General features: G+C 36.5%; 1 long non-coding RNA gene across 1 annotated transcript; it reads left to right on the plus strand.

Moving 5' to 3' along the window:
- The first annotated feature begins 3776 nt into the window (after positions 1-3776).
- On the plus strand, positions 3777-6127 carry LOC117277128 (uncharacterized). The gene is made up of 2 exons (XR_004507411.2): positions 3777-4619; positions 5630-6127. It is a non-coding gene; the product is annotated as an uncharacterized lncRNA (long non-coding RNA).
- The last annotated feature ends 9739 nt before the right edge of the window (positions 6128-15866 follow it).

Raw genomic sequence — 15866 nt, forward strand, 5'->3', positions numbered from 1 at the left:
TTAAATTTAAATATCTATAAAATAATAAAATAAAATATTTTATAATAAAAAATAAAAATTAAAAGAATACATGTGCATTCATATTGAAGAGTAGTCTCAAGTGGGAGTTTTTAAATTATTGTGAAATAAAAACTAAAATTACAAAAAAATATATATATATCTTCTATTATATTACAAAAAGAAAGTAGTAGCAATAATATTAAACAAATTAATATGCTAATAAATTTTTTTATTAACAATGTAAAAATATTAAATATTGGATAAGCATTATAAAGAAAAATATAGAACAAAAAAGTTATTCAATGAGTATACAAGTCTCTTTAATTTAATAAAGATTTTATTTATTAAAATTCAGACAATATTATTGAAAACATTAGAATAAAATTTCTAATATTAAACAAAGTCATATGCTAATAAAATTTTGTGTTAACAATGTAAAAATACTATATCTATATCTAAATCTATATATTATATATTATATATTGTATTATATTATTAAAATGAGAGGAAAAAACACTCTCCTTAAGTCGGCAGCCTAGAAAAAAGTCACATGGCATAAATAGCTAATAATTAGTTATTGGTTATTATTTTTGAATTTAAATATCTATAAAATAATAAAATAAAATATTTTATAATAAAAAACAAAAATTAAAAAAAAACTTTGCATTCAAATTCGAGAGTAGTTTCAAGTTGGAGTTTTTAATCTATCTATTATTAAAGGAGAGGAAAAAGCCCTCTCATTAAGCCAAGTGACAGCTTAGAAAAAAGCCACATGGCATAAGTAGTTAATAATTAGCTATTTAGTTAATAATGAGTTATTGGTTATTATTTTTGAATTTAAATATCTATAAAATAATAAAATAAAATATTTTATAATAATATTATTGGCAACAACATAATAAAATTTAAAATAAAAAATATTTCAAGGTTAATAAAATATATATCTTCTCTTATATTACAAAAAGAAAGCGAGCAGACAAAAATATTAAACAAAGTAATTTGCTAATAAAAATTTCTATTAACAATGTAAAAATACTAAATATTGGATAATAGAAACAAAAAAGTTATTCAATGACTATATAAGTCCCTTTAATTTAATAGAGATTTTATTATTGGGTATATCATATTGACAAATAAGATGACAATTGAAATTTATTAAAGTAATATGATCTAATATGTTCAAACTAGCCTGAACACAATTTATGTTATTTAATATTGACCGCGCATCGCGCGGGTACGGACTACTAGTGTTCTTTAAAGCACAAGGGTAAAAGCTTTGCGGACCTATAACATTTGTGTGTATAAAAACTTCTTATTAAGGATAAAATGATCAAAATAAAATAGTTAAAGTTAAATTATCTCAAAATAAAAAATATGTCATTCTTTTTTGAACGGACTAATAAGAAAAATGTATCATATAAACTAAAGCGGAGGGAGTATCAACTTAATAATCATAATCAAGAAGTTATTATGTTGATTATAACTGAGTAATCACAATTCAACTGAACTGTGAAGTGTAAGTGAAACTTTGAGAATAACAGCAATGATAGTTGGGTACTACTATTGATTTTTTGACCCCGATTACAAAAGTGTTGAAAAAAAAGGTCTCATGCTAGAAATTTAAATTCGTTGGATAGGATTTTTCTCGATAGTCAAGCACATACCAGTTATGGTGATCGAGAGGATTTTATCACAAATCTTGATGAACTGTCAAAAAATTTTACTATTGAATCTGAAAATTCTTGTGATCGTCGTAATTTCTGGTGCTTTAAAATTTTGGCGTTAAAAATTCTAGTGATCGTCAGAATTTCTAGTGCTTTAAAAATTTTTGCGCTAAAAATTCTAGTGATCGTTAGAATTTTTGATGCTTTAAAGTTTTGGCTATTTTCCGAATAGTTTTCTCAGCGGGATCAAAATATAAATAGTGATCTAAAAAAAATCCATCCGGTGCAATTTACAACATGGAAACGGCCCGACTAATTTCTAGTTTTAGATGTCCAGTTAGTAGTTTATTACGGGTCAATTGGTTTTTTGGCCTTTTATAAATTTATTTTTAGTTTTATAACTCTACCTTTTCTTTTACACATGAGAGATTTACTTTTACGCATAAGAGATCTAAAAAAGATATTTTCTTAAATTCAACATTGTAAAAGGCCAAGAAAGCCTAAAACCTCAGTTTATTACTGAATGAATAAAACTGTGACTACATTTTGGTATAAATGTTTCTTCTTTCCAAAGAGTTTCGTTGTGTTTCAGGTTATTAGCTGTTTTGTGTATATTTTGTACTTTCTTTCTAAGAGAATTCAGTACATTAAAACGATGCTAGTCCAAGATGTGTTTATTTTCTTCTTTCTTTGAGTTGTACTAACCAGTTTTGGTAATAAAATTAATTACTTACCCAAAAAAAAAAAAAACGGTGCTAGTTAATCCTTATATATGATCCTTGGTTATGACTCCTGTAATTAAGTTTATTTAGACAAGTTCTAATACTATAATATCCAATAAAATTCTCTTGAAACCGTTAATGTCATCAAAATTAGGAGAAAGGCATAAGTACCCCTCAACCTATGATCGAAGTTTTAACTACACACATTTTCTTTACGGGAGTTTTGTTACCCTCTAAACTATTCTAAAGTGGAATAAATATCTCCTTGAAATGTCATAAACAGATTTTTCTTGGGAGGTGAAACACACTCGTATGCCATGTGTATATTGTGTTACTTTTTTTTTTCCTCTCATTATGTTCCTTATTTTGATCTATTATTCTATTCTTTCATGACTAATAGCAACAACATGACAACAATAAAGTCCAAAATTTTAATTCTCCGATTTCAATTTCGGTTCAAAAAATAATATTCACGTATGATAATTTTTTTGTCGTAATTTTAAGAAAAGGACTGTATATTTTCGAAAAGAAAGGAAAAAGATGTTAGTTTAAGTTAGTGTCATAATTAATTAAGTGTAATGTCCAATAAAAAGATGACACATGTACATATAGTCAAATTTAAATTTATTTTCTTGCTAATGCAAAGATAAGAATAAATCCATAAAAGATTGAGGGAAAAGTACCATCTAAAGTTAAAAAATAAATTTTCAAAGGAATGGTGTTGTAAATGGAGCTCAATGCCTTTCAATGGTGGTTTTGTCATCCGGGGACGAAGAAAAAAAGTAAAAGACAAAAGACTAAGAAAAGAAAAAGAAAAAGGAAAAAGTAAATTTTTGGGTTTGTCACTCTCTCAAAGAGAGTGAAATACTCACACTTTGCCACGTAGCATTTAGGGTGGTAATAGTTTCATTTTATAATAGTTCAGGAGGTAATAGGACCTCTGAAAAAGAAATGTGTGTAATTAAAATTTCGATCATAGGTTGAGGGGTATTTATGCCTTTTTCCTAAAAATTAGGTTGAGATGTGACAATCTATTTAAATTTTATTATTACTTTGAAGATTATTAAAGAAGTAAATGGACGTAACAATAAAGAAAATTAAACTCATATTTATTTTGTGAGATACTATTACCAATATCAATAGGCTAGAAGTCTTGATTCCGTCTATCTTGTAGGAGCCGCAACGTAACTTGACTTTATAAGGCTAAAGGCTAAAGGCTAAAGCCAGCCGTGTAAAAGACCCTTATATTTTTTTTATTTTTAAAAAAAATTAAAGGTCCATCATTATGATGGAGGAGTTAGGCACGACTCCTAACTGTATATACCAAAAATTATAATTACATGGAAGAGGATATAAACCTTAGCCTCCTTAGCATAGTGTAGATTAGTGTAAACCAATCTAATGTACCTATGTTCAAAAGAGCTTAACCGGGGTTGGAGAAAACCTCTATATATGTTAAAATAGCCCCAAATACTATTCTAATAAGTAGTGATATCATCAATGGTGTAATAGTTTCTTCTTGGTTTCTGAAATTTGGAAGGCACTCTTGCTCTAACTTCAAGGAAGCTCTAACCTTTCTAGGAAGAGAGACAACTTCCGTGAAGATAACTTGATTCTTATTCCTCTCACCTAAGTTTGCCAACTGATCAGCAATACCATTTCCTTCTCTGAAAGTATGGACAAAAGTGAACTCTCCAGTACTAGCAATACTCCAAACCTGTTCCAAGACATGAGAAATCTGCCATGGTGGTTTCATATTCTTGTTAATCATGCTGATGATTAACATGGAATCTGATTCCACAACAACCTTCAAGCAACCCCAACTCATACACAAATTGATACCTTGCAAACTACCTTAATTTTAGCCAAGTTGTTACTACCATGGCCATAGAAGTCAACAAAAGCCACAATCAGTCCGCCCTTATGATCTCTAACAATCCCACCACCACATATGGAACCGGAATTTTCTTTACTACAACCATTCACATTTAATTTTACCCAGCTTCTCTCAGGCTTCTTCCAACTTATTTTGATTGTATTATTTGTTGAACCCTCTCTATAACTTTGCACTTGTCACCCCATAACTATGGAAGATGAAGAGTAGGGAATTAAACTCTCAGAATTAGAGTGCAACAATTGGTGACCTGCTGAATCACATGCCATCCAGGCATATGCTTACCTTCAAATCTAGCTAAACATCTATCTTTCCAAACCTCCCAGTATATCAACGAATGTAAGCATTGAAAGAGCATTTTCTGGACCCCATTGGAAGGTTTCCTTAACCAACAATTCATCAATATTTGTCTAGTGTGCTCAGTAATAGGACTGATGCCACAAGTCCTGCAAAAAAAAAGACCATACATGTCTTACTATTTGACTGTAACTGAAAAGATGTGTGGTTGTTTCCTCTTCATGTTTAGCACACTTCTCGTCCGGCAGGAAACTTTTTAATTTTTTCTATGTTCACTTTTACTTATCTATTATACTAAAAAATATATTTTTATTTTTACTTGTTCATTATACTACATCAAGAGAAAGACAGTCTTTTTTTCTGTTTTACTCTTATCATTAACTACTCATTCCCAAATCATTTTTCAAGACTTTTGGTAATGCTATATTTATTATGGGTAAAATTATAAAATACATACTTCATTTATTTTTTCTTAAAGAGAGTCCAAAATCAAAAGTGGATAACTAAAGGTGAACGAAGGGAGTATTTCTTTAGCAATGGCGACAACCGAGAAGTGGTGGCCTGAATATTTGATCCTTAACTTGCAAATGCAATTAGATTTTTCCAATAATTTTAACCAATAAATTCTTTCAATAACACTAGATGCTTAGAGAATCAATTATTTCCATAGAGACTATAAGGTACAATGTCTATAAATTTCCTCAGAGCAATAAAGAAATACAACAACAACAACAATAACAACTCAGTATAATTTCACTAGTGGGGTCTCGGGATGGTAGTTTATATGCAGACCTTACCCCTACTCTGGGGTAAAGAGGTTGTTTCCGATAGACCTTCGGCTCCCTCCCTCCAAGAACTCCCCACCTTGCTCTTGGAGTGGCTCGAACTCACAACCTCTTGGTTGGAAGTGGAGGGTGCTTACCACTAGAGCAACCCACTCTTGTGATTCACCATGTCACCACTTATTTTATATATTCTAGTAATTAATAACATTAATTTATTTTGATTAATTGTTTTTTCTTTAACGTCTAATTATATTCCTCCTCCTCTAGAAACAAATGGCATTTGGATGGCGTCTATTATTACACGCGAATTTGATTATGCGGAGATGTTACCTTTGTATACGGATGAACTCGGGGTTGGCACACGTCCCAAGTTCCCAGTGAGTTACACAAAGTATGGAGTATGAATGTATGGGATAGATATCGAATATGAGAACTCCTTGGATCGAGGCCGGAACGGTGTGCTCACCACCGGGCCTGACAAGACAACACCCACTGAACCCGGGACGAGCTCCAATACCTCGGAAAGGACTACAAATGGCTGCACACGACTAATGAAGGACTGTGATATCCGCACCCAACCGGATATCATGGCGCGGATCTTGCCTGTTGTCGGCAGTGTATCAGTAATTGACGGACAAGGAGGATTTTAATATTTTTTAGAATTGTACTAGGGGTAAAACTCCCCTGCTATATAAAGAGGAATTTTTTCTATTCAATGGACACATTGTAACACGTATATCAAGTCAATACAAACCTATTTCTCTACTTTCTATCTATTGAAAAGTTCTTATTTTAATCATAGTTCTTCTTACACATTTGGCTTCGAATCGAGGGTCCGGTCGAGGGAAGAAATATTGTTAAGCTTAAATCTGATCCTGAATTCAACGTCACAACTGGTTTGGTTATTTATTTTATCTTTAATTCGTTTATATAACATTCTTTATTACTTGTGTTGGATCAATCCACATATTATTAAAATCGCGTATAAACTTAATTATTATCCGTTTTAAGGGTAAACAGTTTGGCGTCCACCGTGGGGCTAAGGATAATAGTGGTGGTTTGATACAAATCTCCATAACACACTCTATTTTACACTTATTATTTAAGGTCTCAATTTCAGGTCAGCTTAATAAATGTCAAATTCTTAGTCTGCTCACTTGAACGTTGAGGCTGATTCTGACCATCATGGCGAAATCAACAATTTGGTGCCTAGCAATAAGGTGCCCCGTGCCGACCCCAACAGAGTCGCGATTTCAGACCCAATCGATGCTAACTCGCAGGTGGCTATCAACGCCAACCTGCCTACTGACCCCAAGAACAGCATCCGCAACGGAGCCCAACCAACAGTTCGAGGAGCGTAAGAAGGCGAAGGCGACGGGGTCAGTCTACGATTGATCTTCGAAATATTGCAGGCTTAACATGCGGCGATAGAACAACTGCAAAATTAAAGTCGCGCCCCCAGCAGAGTTGAGCCCGAACCATCCCAAGAAAACACCCGAAGAAATGAGCAGGTCACCAAAAGACCGGGTGAAGCTGAGTCCGATGTCAGCCTCAAAGTAATGAAAATGCTTGAACGAAACGGGTGGAATTAGGCGAAAAGAAAATTGAGGCAAACAACAAGAATGTGGAGATATATAATTCCCAGGTCGATCAAATCTCGGGAGCGCCCCCAATATTGAAAGGCTCGGACTCCAAGAAATTTGTCCAAAAGCCTTTTCCTCCTAGCGCGACACCAAAGCCAATCCCGAAGAGGTTTTGTATGCCCGATATTCCAAAATATAACGGAACAACGGATCCGAATGAGCATGTGACCTCCTACACATGCGCCATCAAAGGTAACGATTTGGAAGACGATGAAATCGAGTCAGTGTTATTAAAGAAGTTCGGGGAAACTCTGTCAAAGGGAGCGATGATATGGTACCACAACTTGCCCCCAAATTCTATTGATTCGTTTGCTATGCTCGCGGATGCTTTTGTAAAGTCTCATGCCCGGGCCATCAAGGCCGAGACTAGAAAATCGGACCTTTTCAAGGTTAAGCAAAGAAACAACGAGTTGCTTAGGGAGTTCGTGTCAAGGTTTCAAATGGAACGAATGGACTTGCCTCCGGTTGCGGACGATTGGGCCATTCAGGCATTCACTCACGAACTTAACCCCCGAAGCTCCGTGGCTTCGCAGCAGCTAAAACAAAATTTGGTAGAATACCCGGCGGTAACTTAGATCAATGTCCATAACAGGTACCAGTCAAAAATCAGAGTCGAGGACGACCAGCTCGGAGCCCCTTCTGGGTCCATTTATCCCAACAAAACTGATGACAGGTCTAAAAGTGTCGTCGATCATGAATCAAGGCTGGTCCGAGATCGGTATCAACCATACATCATAGATCGAAGGGGAAACGGGCCCTGGCGCAATTCTACAAGGAATGAAAAGAGAAGCGATCAAGGGTCTAATAGCCGAGGTATGATGAGCAAAAATGATTTCGACAGGCCGCTCGGGGGAAAGGAAGCACCAAGATTATCAGAGTATAACTTCAACGTCGATGCAGCCAGCATCGTATCAGCCATTGGGCGCATCAGGGAAACCAAGTGGCATCGACCATTGTAGTCCGACCTTACCCAGAGAGATCCTAATATGATGTGTAAATATCATGGCACTCATGTCCACATGACCTAGGACTGCCGACAATTGAGAGAAGAAGTTGCCCGGTTATTTAATAATGGGCACCTCCAAGAATTTCTGAGTGGTCGAACCAAAAACCACTTCAGGAACATGGACTCCAATAAACATACCGAACAAGAAGAACCTCAACACGTCATCAACATGATCATTGGAGGGGTCGATGTCTCCCAGGGGCCAATGATAAAGCGCATTAAAGTTATCCATCGCGAAGGAAAATGTCACGATCCAAAATCTCACTAGTCGTGATGGCACCTAACCCAACCCGTTAGGTAAGCCAATTTCCATCTATCCAATTCCAATGAAATTAATTAAAAGAAAATATCTAAAATCAATACATCTCCCCAAGAACTGGTAGCACAAATCATGAGCTTTTAAGAATAGAGTGTACAAAGCGGGAATGAAATAAATACATAGTCTGTTTAAATAATACATAAAACAGAGCGTTTATAAATCTAAGGCTACCCTGAACAAGAGGCAGCTACAACAGGAATGCAGATACATCTTCAGATCTCGCAACCATCGAGAACAGCAACAACGACAGCCAATATCTACACGCAATGTGCAGAAGTGTAGTATCAGTACAACCGACCCCATGTACTGAGTAAGTAACAAATCTAGTCGTAGGTTGAAAGCAGTGACGAGCTTCTACCAAGGTCGGGTCCAAAATCACTAGTCCACAACAGTCCATAACAACATAAAGCAAATAGTACCAGAAGAAACACAAAGATAAAAATGCTTAGCCGGAATATGATTTCAAAAATAATAGTTCTTCCTTTCAAATACATTAGTGAAAACCCAAATCGTTTGCCGAAGTTGCCAAAAATATGAATAATTTGAGAATAGTAATTCTTCCAAAAATCATTTCATTAGTAAATAAAATATCTCATTTTCTTTCCCAGATAACCAGCATAAAAAAATGCATCACTATGCCCATCTGTCAATATGTGTAAAAAATCATGAATAATGTGATACCGTACAGCATGAGGAAAACACATCTCTATGCATATAAGTCATGTGTGCATGTCAATGCAATGTATCTCAGAGATTGCACTCATGTACTCACAGTCTCAGAGTACTCAATCCCATTGTCTCGTATTCTCTCTCACTGTGCTCAGCACACTCAATCACTCAGCGCTATACAATACCTGCTGCGGCGTGCAGCCCGATCCCTATTTATAGTCGACTGCGCTCACTGGAGGTGTGTACAGGCTCACGAGGGGCTCCTACAGCCCAAGCGCTATAAGCGCGGATAACTCACGTACTGCACGGACAACTCACGTGCTATAATAATATCTTGATCCGTACGGCCAACTCACGTGCTATAATAATATCTGGATTTGCACGGCCAACTCACGTGCTGCACGACCAACTCACGTGCAATAATAATATAAGGATCCGCACGACCAACTCACGTGCTGCACGGCCAACTCACGTGCAATAATAATATAAGGATCCACACGGCCAACTCACGTGCTGCACGACCAATTCACATGCAATAATAAGCCAATAAGGCCTGCTGCAGGTGGGCAGCCCCGATCCATATAATATTAATAATATATATAAAGCCAACATGGCCTGCTGCGTCGTGCAGCCCGATCCCAAAAACATCCTCACAATCAGGCCCTCGCCCTCCCTCAGTCATCAATCTCTCCAGTCTCTCTTTCATGGGCTCAGAGTGTCATGAGAATAGCCCAAAATGATGATATGATGTATCAATAAATAACAACAGAGACTGAGATATGATATGCAATGAAATGAATATGACTGAGTATGAATTTTCATTTTTTAAAATAAATATTTCACAACAATATGACCTATGTGGTCCCAATAATACTTGCACATAGCCTCAACATGATTTTTAATATGCTTTTCAACTCAATTTCTTTAACTCATAAAATCGCATGGAAAATGTCAAGATCATTTAACTACAAAATTCCACAGAAATAATTATGTCACAATTTCTATAGTGCACGCCCACACGCCCATCACCTAGCATGTGCGTTACCTCCCAACAATTTACGAAATACATATATTCAGGGTTCATACCCTCAACTCTAAGATTAGAAGAGTTACTTTCCTCAAACAAGCCAAATCTAATGTCGATCAAGCTAAGCAATGCTCCAGAAATTCTATTATGCGCGTATCAACTTCCAAATGGCTCGAATCTAGTCACAATTAATTTGATTCAACTCACAAAAATTATAGGAATTAATTCCATATAAAATTACTAATATTTTCCAAAAGTCCAAAATTACGCCCCAAAAATCACCTGTGGGGCCCACATCTCGGAATCCGATAAAACTCACAAAATTCGAACCCACATTCAACCACGAGTCCAACCATATCAAAATTACTCAAATTCGACCACAACTCGGCCTTCAAATCCTCAATTAAAGTCTATGATTTTTTCTACTATTTTCAATCCAAAACACTAATTTTTGATAAAAATAATAATAGATTCATGTAATTTAACCAAAACCGAATTAGAATCACTTACCCCAATCCATATGGTAAAAATCGCTTCAAAAATCGCTTCAATCCGAGCTCCATAGCTCCAAATGTGTTAAAATGGCCGAAACCTCAAAATATATCTTCTGTCCAGGCATTTACTCTTCGCGATCGTGAAGCACAAAAAATTTTAGCCCAAAATTTGCCTTTCGCAATCGCGAAGAACAAATTCCCAGCACTTCCAGATAACTTCTATTATAATGGTCATAACTTTTTGTACAAAAATTCAAATTGCAAATGGTTTAACTTTCTGAATACTAGACATCAATGGCTATAACTTTCATTTGTTTCTCATCTCCCAATTCCTTATACATTCCGAGATATAAGCTTCCAAAGGCAGCCCTGTGCAATAAAGAATTTCCAAACTCTTCCCAGACAGCCTATAGTTTATCCACCATACCTTTTTGTACACAACTTCAAATGACAAATGGTTTATATTTCTGAAAACTAGACATCAAGGGCTACAACTTTCATTTTTATATCATCTCCAAATTTCTTATAGATTACGAGATATAAGCTTCTAAAGTCGGATCAGTGCAGCAGGATTTTCCTCTACGCGATCGCGAAAAGGCTTCCGCGATTGCGATTCACAGTGCCCAAACAGCAAAATTGCTCTTCGCGATCGCGACCATTTGTCCGCGATCGCGATGCATACCTCTGTGGCCAAAAACCAGCAACTAAGAATGGCCTAGAAATGGTCCGAAACTACCCTGAAACTCACCCGAGCCCCTCGGGACCTCAACCAAATATACCAATAAGTCCTAAAATATCATACGAACTTAGTCGAAGCCTTGAATCATATCAAACAACGCTAAAACCACGAATCATGCCCCAATTCAAACCTAATGAACTTTAAACTTTCAAATTCTATATCTTGTGCCGAAATACATCAAATCAATCTGGAATGACTTCAAATTTTGCACACAAGTCATAAATGACATAACAGAGATATTCCAATTTTCAGAATCGGATTCCGACCCCGATATAAAAAAGTCAACCCCCGGTCAAACTTCTCAAAAATTAAACTTTCGTCATTTCAAGCCTAATTCCTCTACGGACTTCCAAATAATTTTTCGGACACGCTCCTAAGTCCAAAATCACCATACGGAGCTATTGGAATCATTAGAATTAAATTCCGAGGTCGTTTACACATAAGTCAATATCTGGTCAACTATTTCAACTTAAGCTTTAAACCTTGGAACTAAGTGTTCTAATTAATTCCAAAATCTCACCGGACCCGAACCAATTGCCCCAGCAAGTTACACAATAACTGTAAAACCCAATTTGAGCAGTAAATGGGGAAACGGGGTTGTAATACTCAAAATAACTGGTCGGGTCATTACATTCTCCCCCACTGAAACATACGTTCGTCCTCGAACGTGCCATGAGTTGTTTCCAAGCCATCAAATCACTTTTCCATCTTACCACACACGTACTCGGGGTGATCCCACGTCACCCTATTTTATATAGGCCTGACCACACAATATAACTGAAATCATTGATTTAACTTTAGAATTTCTTTCAAGACACGAATCTTACATTTACACCCTGCATGAGTTTGAACTAGCTGTATCAAGCCATAACCATAACCATAACCACGGACATAATCACCTAATATATTACACAACTTGCATGCTCATAGCACCATTCCTGACCACAATGACTACTCCAAAACCAACCAAATACTAGTATTAAACCCATATCGAACCAAACCTCATCCCAAAACCTTCGTACATTGTTGATAATAAAAGAAACATGCAAAATTTCATGACCACTTACCAGATCAACAAGTCACGGAGCTCTCTCGCCCCAACCAGAACCATAATCACTTTTTGAGCCGACTCTCAATATTATACTCCCGAATATATCAAAATCAAACCTGACACTACTCATTCTAAGTCCAATAACCTTATATTACTAAACACAACTGTTCCATAGACATACCACACCAATATAACTCAGATCCATAGCCCGTGCAATCTGTGCACCAATAAGCAACAATTCAAATGTGCCCAGTCATGGAAAATGACTCAAATGAGAGAACTGCCCTGCCAGATTAACAAGTACCGCCACAATGAAACATTTAAAATTCATCATACACTGTAGAACCATCACCCGATTCTAACACAAGGTTCATATTATATACCCCGAGCCACCCTGCTCCAAATTAATAACGACAGAGAGGCAAAAAAATGCCACACAAAACCTGAAAGGACATAACCATTACGTTATCGCTCATGCAATACCCAAATACTTATCACGCTCAAATCCGCTATAAGGCTCAAATAGAACCGCACCATCTGTGCTCATAACCAATGAATCACAACTCCTCGTAGCATAAAGGAGTAACTCACAGATCATTTCAGAACATGAATAGGTTCAACATCAACCGAATGACACATCCCTCAACAATAGCAGTATGGAGACAACCATCCCGACTCGGTATAGAATACACATCCTAATTGGGCCTATCAATGGACCCCTAAATCACTCTAGTTACTCACAAATAGATAAAAATCCATCCGAAAATCCATAATGACTGAATCATAATATATTCTATCATCTGGCTAGCTCCGACCACAACTTCACAGTCCACAACCATGAAACAATTTGTTCCTGATAACTCCTAGTCTCTAAATCCATAGAACACACGTACCACCATTTCTGGTCCCATCCCCACCGCCCGAATGTCTAACACTTCTCTCATACACGATCATCCCATGAGAAATACTTTAAAAGTTCTTCCGTGCCACTTGGAAAAATTTGAATATCAGCAGTCTATCAACCATGTGAGTACCGCAATACTAATTAAACATCCGTAAGTCAAAATACAATGCGCCTTCTGAAATACGCACCCTTCTCATATAACACCAAGTAGTAATCGTATTCATCTAGTCATTTGAAACCGCCTATATTGTCTAAGAATTCATGACCATTCCGCCCAAACTTCGTTACCTTCATTCAAGACTGAACGACCACCTTGTACATGTAAATCTAACTTCCGCACAACACATAACATCTATCTTGCCATCATGTAAAAAGCACAAGAATCTCATTATCAATTCTGGTCACCAGCAAATTATATATCCGGTTAGTTAGAAACCTTTATCTTGCTTCCTTCCAAGAGGAAATCACAATACACAACACGTTTCTCACACTAGTAGAAAATATCTGGTTCCAACCATGGTAGAAACCATCAAGAACACTTTGAAATCCATCTGCACATAACCAAGCTGTTAGAACTAAATTCCTCTAACTCGACCAAACCACGTAGGTCACCAAACCCAAGAATATTACCACCAAAACATCTATAGAGTCTCACCACATGATAATTACCCATATAAATACCACAACCGAAACACCCACTCTGAAAATACCTTATTTGAGTCTAAGGCCGTTTCATTCACCTTCGTGATACCAAAATATAAAATCCATAATGATTTACAAAAATTCCACAAGTCTCAACACCATCCAACTTAAATCTCAGATTTTATCCATACACAAGTCCGAAGAAATTCTCAATTGCTATATAAAATTCTCAAACCCACTAGAATTTTCTCGGGAGTCACCCACTTTGCTCAAATCTAACTGCACCGCCCAAATGGGTCAAAAGACACGTGCCCCATTAGCACAACAACACTCAAAGAAGTAACTCTACTTTAATACCCCCAATCAAATTCATACTTCGTGCATACTACATATTTTGGAAATAACAACTCACTCACCCCATGGTTTTCACATACTCATAAAGTACAATATAACCCGTATCCAAGAATTCGTTTACTCAAGTCATTCTCGAACTCCATCTCTGCAAGTCATAACTAATCCACAAGTATGCCTCAGACCAAAACTAAAATTTAATATATAACCATGAAATTAAGTCGTCTGCAGCAGGCTCCCCCACTTGGCTCAAAGCCATAAATTTAAACACTCCATAACTCACAATATCCATACTCTACTACTGCCCTAATACTTCTGTCAGTTCAATGAAAAATTCTTCTCAAACTCATACAACGCCAACCATAAAAATACCCCAAATCATCGGCTAAGCTCGCAATCATTCTCTTGACACTCAAGTCAACTTTCTCAGCCAGATTCAAATTCAAATCTCCACACATACGCCCTGCTGGGGGAAAAGTAACTCTCCACTCACATATAAGGAATACACCTACGTAGATTACTCTCCAGGATATAACCCACCCCCTAGCCTCAAATTGGCATCTTCTTATATCTTTTCGCAGTCATAATTACTATGTAATCACTTAGTCAATCTGAGTCCAAACACATTATCCAGACATGAGAATTTAATTTACCCCAAAAGTTAACAATATGAAACATCCTTCAAAACATTCATACTCGAGATTGTACGTCACATTAAAATGAAAATTAAGCACCCAATGACCATTTCTTTACATTTCAAGGAAACACTTCTCGTCACATTCAAATCATCTTAACACATCCCGCAGTCACATCATGCCCATCATACCGCCATTCCACCGCTCATCGAGCCACAAATTACACTGTAGGGTCATTATCGGACATATGAGTCCAATTGTACAACTTATAACTGAAGCTACCGAGCTTAAATTGTGGTCTAACCATGGCCTTAAGTCCTCCAGACTGGCCCATCACCAAAACATAGAATTCACATCTCACACATCATCCCTAAAATCACAAGCCGGTGATACACAACTGATACCGAGCGCTCATGTGCGCATACGAATACGTGGAAGAAATTCAAAGAGTTATGTCCCAAGCTGAATCAATCCCCCACGATAAGGAAAGAAAGATGGGAAGCATATATCCTAAATGCCCTATAGCCTCTCGAAGATAAGTATGGACGTCATCATACCGATCTGCAAGACTCTACTAGACACTTGCTCATGATTTGTAGAACCTATGAACCTAGAGCTCTGATACCACCTTGTCACGACCCAAAATCCCACTAGTCGTGATGGCACCTAACCCAACCCATTAGATAAGCCAATTTCCATCTATCCATTTCCAATGAAATTTATTAAAAGAAAATATCTAAAACCAATACATCTCCCCAAGAACTGGTAGTACAAATCATGAGCTTTTAAGAATAGAATGTACAAAGCGAAAATTAAATAAATATATAGTATGTTTGAATAATACATAAACAGAGCTTTTATAAATCTAAGGCTACCCTGCACAAGAGGCAGCTACAACAAGAACACAGGTACATCTTCAGATCCCGCAACCATCGAGCACAGCAACAACGACAGCCAATATCTGCACGCAATGTGCAGAAGTGTAGTATCAGTACAACCGACCCTATGTACTGAATAAGTAACA

This window comes from Nicotiana tomentosiformis, chromosome 7, assembly GCF_000390325.3.
Source record: "Nicotiana tomentosiformis chromosome 7, ASM39032v3, whole genome shotgun sequence".
NCBI classification, from domain to species: Eukaryota; Viridiplantae; Streptophyta; class Magnoliopsida; order Solanales; family Solanaceae; genus Nicotiana; species Nicotiana tomentosiformis.